Raw genomic sequence first — 6,734 nt, forward strand, 5'->3', positions numbered from 1 at the left:
AACTGCTCTCTCCATCATAGAAAAAGAAAACCCTTCCATGGCTATAAAATTAAAACTTTTTCTCGCTTTTCATTCCAAAAGGATATCTTGCTTGATAGATAAATGCTAATGCTTGTTTCAGAATGAGGCTTTCTGAATCTAACAGGGGAGAAGAGAGTCAGAGAAATAGTAAGTTACACTCTAGTTCTTGAAGTGGCTGAACAAGCACTATGTCATGTGAACTGATTTTTCTCCATTATGAAGATATATTTGCAATTCTAAAACAGAGACTACATTTTCTCATGCAAGCAAAAGGAAAAGATCCTTTCTTTTGATTTATTATTTTTAAAAAGGGAGACAGCATAGCTTCTGAGTTTTATGCTTTTTATTCACAAAATAGGTTTTTGGACAACAAACATCAAGTTTCTGAAATTATTTTCTTGAGTAGAGAATGAAGGAATCCTACAAAAAGAAGAGAAATAATTTTCTTCTTTTGTTTTAGAAAAGTTACCAATTCTCGGTTCAGTCACTGGATAATTGAGAGTCTTAAATACAAATGTATGGAATTCCTCTGAAATGGTAAGTCTCTTAGACTATGAGACTTATACAATAAAAACAAGAAAAATAATTTGTTTTTCTTACATAAGAGATGAGAACGATAATTTTATGTTCTTTTCCCCCTCCAATAAAATGACTTAAAGGATATTTTTTAATAGCTGTTTTTGCCTTGCACATACATACTTAAGTTTTTGCAAAAGTTTCCCCATCAGAAAGAAACCAGAACAACCACTTCCTTGTATTATACATGTGCAAGTCTTTCTCCTTCTTCAGAACATCAATTCCTATCATGGTCCCTGACCAGACAAGAACTGGCAGAACTACTTCTGCCTTCCCAATGTCTAATGCATGGTTTACACTTAGCAATTACCAAAAAAGTGCAACCATAAATAGTTTAAATTAAAATTTGGAAAAGAAGATCCCAAAAGGTTAGCAATAATATGTAACTATTGCATGAGAAAAAATGTTGGATTCTACACACACACACACAAAAATCCCAAGCTCACTGACTCCCAGGGATGTGTACAATAAACAGCTCTGTGCCTTTTGACAGAGGAAGACCATAACTGAGATTTGGAACTAATAACTGTTCCTCAGGGCTGGAGGGAGAAGGCAATGGCAACCCACTCCAGTACTCTTGCCTGGAAAATCCCATGGACGGAGGTGTCTGGTAGGCTGCAGTCCACGGAGTCGCTAAGAGTCTGACATGACTTCACTTTCACTTTCACTTTTCAGTTTCATGCATTGGAGAAGGAAATGGCAACCCACTCCAGTATTCTTGCCTGGAGAATCCCAGGGACAGAGGAACCTGGTGGGCTGCCATCTATGGGGTCACACAGAGTTGGACATGACTGAAGCGACTTAGCAGCAGCAGCAGCATGGCTGGAGAGGTTCTGGACCTCCTCTTGGGTGCAGATGAGGCTCCCATTCAAGGATAAGGGGAGAAAAAGAAGTGGAAGCAGCTACTGACTGTAATAGCATGTAAGTGTGACTTCATCTGCCAAATAGCTAAGGATCAGAAAAGTAGTTTCAGGCAAAATTAGCTGATGAATAAGTAATCTACAGGTCCTTTACAAGCTCATGTCATGGAAGAAGACGACAAGAACTATGTAGGTTGACTGCTTAACTCAGAAGAGATAGAAAGGGAATTATGGAATTTCAATGTAATTCTCTGGGCTGTAAACACAAAAGTGAACAATAGGATCCCAAAAATGTTATCACCAGGAACAAGTCATAGCAAATAACTTCAGTTTCAAGCTTGAATAGGATTCCAGGCTGGGAACATTGGAGAAATATCTAATCTATTGAATTAGTTCATAGTTGTTTCAGTAAAGTCCCTCATGGTATCTTTGAGTTGGATGCCATTTCTTTTTTATCATTAACATATGATTATCTGGCATTCATAATGCAAGATAAAGATAGCTAACCTTAGAAATGACAGAATCAAGATAAGGACAATCCTAAAAGATGTAATAATTGTCCAGATGATGAAGTGAAATGTAATGGGAATGCATTAAAGTCCTGCAAAAATGTGAACATCAAAGTCTTGAATAAAATATGGAAGAGATTTGACTTGATGGTTATCATAGGAAGATTGTCTGATGGTGTTAGAGAATCACAATGTGTACACAGGCCAAAAGTGCCATGAGAAAGCAAAATAGATATTGATAACCTCAAGGTGCACTCATAGCGTTCAACCTTCATGTCGTCTGAGGTCATAGTCTCTAAGACCATACTGGGAGCAGAGGTGTCAGTTCAAGGTTCTAGTCCTTATGTGAAGGGCTGACAAAATAGAGGGTGTCTAGAAGAAAGTGATAAGGCTGACAAATGACTACAAAATCCCTGGCCTGGTAGGAGCTGTTGAAAGAATTGGATATTTAGTTTGGATAAGACACACACGAAATCATGTGATAATTGAATGACTGATGTGCAGATGAAGGAATATACTTGCTGCTCTGTGTTATATCAAAGGCTAAGTGTAGAGCTTTTTGATAGGTAACTGATAGATTATTAGCTGCAGGAAGTCCAGGAGTGTGTGTGTCCTGTTCACTGGTAGATCCTCAGCACTTAATATAGTGACCGGTAGATAGTAGTGATTCAGTAAATTAATGCTGAATAAACAAATAACAGTTTGAAAGAGAGCTTGACTCAGATCTCATTAGTCCTGAATTCAAATCCACTGCTCCATCTAGGAATTGTGCAACCTTGCACAAACATAGCTAGTCTCTCCACAAGGTTGTTTGCATGCACGCATGCTAAATCGATTCCGTCGTGTTTGACTCTGTGCAATCCTTTGAACTATAGCCCGCCAGGCTCCTCTGTCCATGGGATTCTCCAGGCAAGAATACTGTAGTGGATTGCCATGCCCTTCGTCAGGCGATCTTCCTGACCCAGAGATTGAACCCACGTCTCTTGCAGCTTCTGCATTGTGGGTGAATTGTTTGCCACTGAGCCACCAGGGAAGCCTGCATTTTTGTTTGTTGTTGTTGTTCAGTCATGTCAAACTCTTTGTGACCCCATGGACTGCAGCATGCCAGGCTTCCCTGTCCTTCACCATCTCCCAGAGCTTACTCAAAATCATGTTGATTGAATCGATCCAACTCCGCTTCTCTTCTCACCTTCAATCTTTTCCAGCATCAGTGTCTTTTCTAATGAGTCAACTCTCTGCATCAGGTGACCAAAGTATTGGAGCTTCAGGTTTAGCATCAGTCCTTCCAATGAATATTCAGGACTCATTTCCTTTAAGATGGACTGGTTGGATTTCTTTGCAGTCCAAGAGACTCTCAAGAGTCTTCTCCAACACCACAGTTCAAAAACATCAGTTCTTCAGTGTCAGCCTTCTTTATGATCCAACTCTCACATCCATACAACACTACTGGAAAAACCATAGCTTTGACTAGACGGACCTTTGTAGGCAAAGTAATGTCTCAGTTTTTTTAATATGCTATCTAGGTTAGTCATAGCTTTTCCTCCAAGGAGTACTTTTATTTACACATGCTCAAATAGGGATAATAGTATTTCAAGTGATTCACATGACTTTTATGATTATCAAATCAAAAGTGATGGTATGAAATCTTTCTAATTATAAACAGCAAAGTGCTGTGTAAACAACATGTAACAATATTAGAATATGGGCTTCACAGGCGGCACTAGTGGTAAAGAACCTACCAATGCAGGAGACATAAGAACTGTGGGTTCAGCCTCTGGATGGCGAAGATCCCCTGGAGGAGGGCGTGGCAATCCACTCCAGTATTCTTGCCTGGAGAATCCCATGGACAGAGGAACCTGCTGGGCTACAGTCTACAAGTTTTCACAGAGTTGGACACAACTGAAGTGACTTAGCATGCACAGTATTGAAAAACAACCCTATTAAGTTCATTGTGGAGAAGGACATTCTAATTGCTAAATCTTTTCAGCAGTGGAATGGATCTCCTTAGGAATTAACCAACTCCTAGTCACTGCAAGTTGTCAAGCAAGGTTGGGTGACACCTCCTAAAAATGTGCTAGAGGTCAAGTTTTGCTTCTATGAGGTATTCAACTGGGTGACCATTAAGGTGCCCTCCGATGTCAAGATTTTGTTTCTGTGTTATCCATCCTTTCTATTCTAACTTAAGCAATCCCCTCATTGTCCATTTCAAAATTCTAAGCATTCTGATGCTGCTCTGGTTGGATCCTAAGAAGATTCAGGCATACTTCTCTCAGCTGGTTTCGTAACCACCACGTTTGTAGCAAGTCTCTTTTAGGACTTCTAAATAATCCATCTGTTATGGGCCTCCCTGGAACTAAAGTCCCTCACTTTTTATAACACATCTGAGGCAAATGACACTCTTAGTAGTAAGAGGGGCTCTTTATGCAGTACCAATAAGTACCAATGAAAGAAACATCATATCCTGATGAGCTAAAATACCCCCATTAGTCTTGCCATCTTATCCAATTTAAACATCCCATGTTCAAAGGTTAATTGAATTGTAGAAATATTTTATAAATATATCTCATATTTGTAAAGTGCTTTCTAATTTTTGTTAATTCTTTAATATGTTTTATCTCACGTGAGCCTTCTAACAATCCTCAGGGTGAGTATTTTTATCTTCATTAGATGGAGGAAGAAACTGAGAGTCAGAGAGGTAAACTGACTTCCTCAAAAACACACAGCTAGGTAATAGGAAAGCTAGGACTAGAGTGAAGTTTTCTGATTCCCTGTTTAAGTGCCCTCTTTGTGCTAGCACCGTTCAGTTCAACTGTGGACAATCTCAGTTCAGCTCAACCGTGGACTTTTTTTGGTCTTCCTGGATCTTTTTTGGCTGTCCAGGAAAGCCTTGGAGATAACGAAGTCATTACCTTTTCCTGGGATGTGGTGTTGTCAGATGCAAACTATTTTTATCCTTTTGCTTCTGATTTCACAGAACAAACTTTCCATTTCCAAATCACACTTAAAGTTCACTGCCCTGATTAGTAACTATATTTGTAAGAAGTAATGTTGTGAAGTAAGTCAACTGATTTCAAAAATTCCCTCTGTGTATTTTTGTTGGCTTGGAACATAAGCTGTGGAAATTCCAACGCTTTCATATAAAAAATTAGAAAAACCTGCCTATGATTTGCCACATTATAGCTAAAGTAGGACTTAAGGAGAATATCCTGTTTTTGAAGACTTTGTGCCAGAATAAATACAATAAACACTAACTGGTTAAAATGTTTAAAAAGAAAGCTGTAACAAAAATTTCAATGTCCTTATGGAGGTTAAAAACATTTTCTATAAATTTCCTAAGTATGGTTTTTAAAAACCCAAAGGGTTTAAACAAGTAGGGGGAAATGCTGAATGTAAAAATGAAAGTAGATAGCTTTTTAACCTGAAAGATTTTCAACTTAAAGGATTTGGGCTCCTAGGAATCAGTGGGTTCTGTCTTTTCCTCCAAACCAGGACCAAGGCCATCTTTGCTTCAGATGACAATAATCTTCTTAAGCCAGATGACACTGGCAGCATGACGTTTTCCACACCCCTCAGGATCCTGCAGGAGCAGTGATGAAACTGGCAATTTTATTCTCAGGGATGTTCTTAAATTTTTTCAAGGAATTGCTACAACAACTTTTCCTTTTAGATTAGCAAACTGAACAGAACTTAGAAGTAACGGTGCTGTGTAACTTATCTTCCAAGCAGTTGATCCAGAAAGACCATTGTGAAAGTCTATCGGACAAAAGTTTCAAGGCCACAAAGGAGGTGTTTGTGTTGGAAGAGATCTGAAAATCATCTTATCCTGTGGTTCTCAACCAGAGTGGCGATCAGGTGAAGTGCTGCTCTTTGGAGATGACTTTAAAAAAAAAATAGATTAGATTGCAGATAATGCCTATGATGATCATCAGGCTTACTCACTTGCTTTCTGAAATGCTTTCCTGATTGAGAGTAAAAAGGTAGAGTTACAGCAAGTTTCCTGTGAGTTGCTCATAACCCGCAGTCTATCTTATCTGCTACTGGTGAGTAAGACAACAGACATTCTGTTCATTAGTATAGTTTTTGTAATTAGGGAGAAAAAAGGCGGGCAATCATTTTTCCTGCATCCTTGGAAAATATTTACAGATTTCTCTCAAGTCTGGGTTTGTGAAAATGAAAATCATCCATCCTATACTGTGGTGGAGATAAATTGGAGTCCTTCTGATGAAGCTCAACACCATCCAACGTTAAATGCAGGAGATAGTGACCACCTGAACCACAGATAGCAGCAGCAAACTGGAGTGGAACTCGAATTCTAAGTGAACTCTTTCTACTGGTCTCTGGTGACCTCAGAACATCTGCCTTTAGGATTGGTTACACATTAGAAACAAAGTAATTTTGAGTAGTTCCATTGAATATCAGCAAGAAAAAGGAATGCATGACCATTTTGAGAAGTACATAAAAACAATTCTTTAAGGATCAGACATACAAAGAAAGTAAAAGAAGATAAGTTTACAGAATGTAGCCATTTGATTTGTTGTAGTAAATAAATAGTACAAAGTGTAATATCTTGTAGGCATAATGTGTCCTTTCTCTGTGGCCCCTGACAAGTCTGCTGCTAAGTCACTTCAGTCGTGCCGGACTCTGTGCGACCCCATAGACAGCAGCCCACCAGGCCTCCCCATCCCTGGGATTCTCCAGGCAAGAACACTGGAGTGGGTTGGGTTGTCGTTTCCTTCTCCAATGCATGAAAATAAAAAGTGAAAGTGAA

The sequence above is a fragment of the Bos indicus x Bos taurus genome, chromosome 3 (assembly GCF_003369695.1).
Source record: "Bos indicus x Bos taurus breed Angus x Brahman F1 hybrid chromosome 3, Bos_hybrid_MaternalHap_v2.0, whole genome shotgun sequence".
NCBI lineage: Eukaryota > Metazoa > Chordata > Mammalia > Artiodactyla > Bovidae > Bos > Bos indicus x Bos taurus.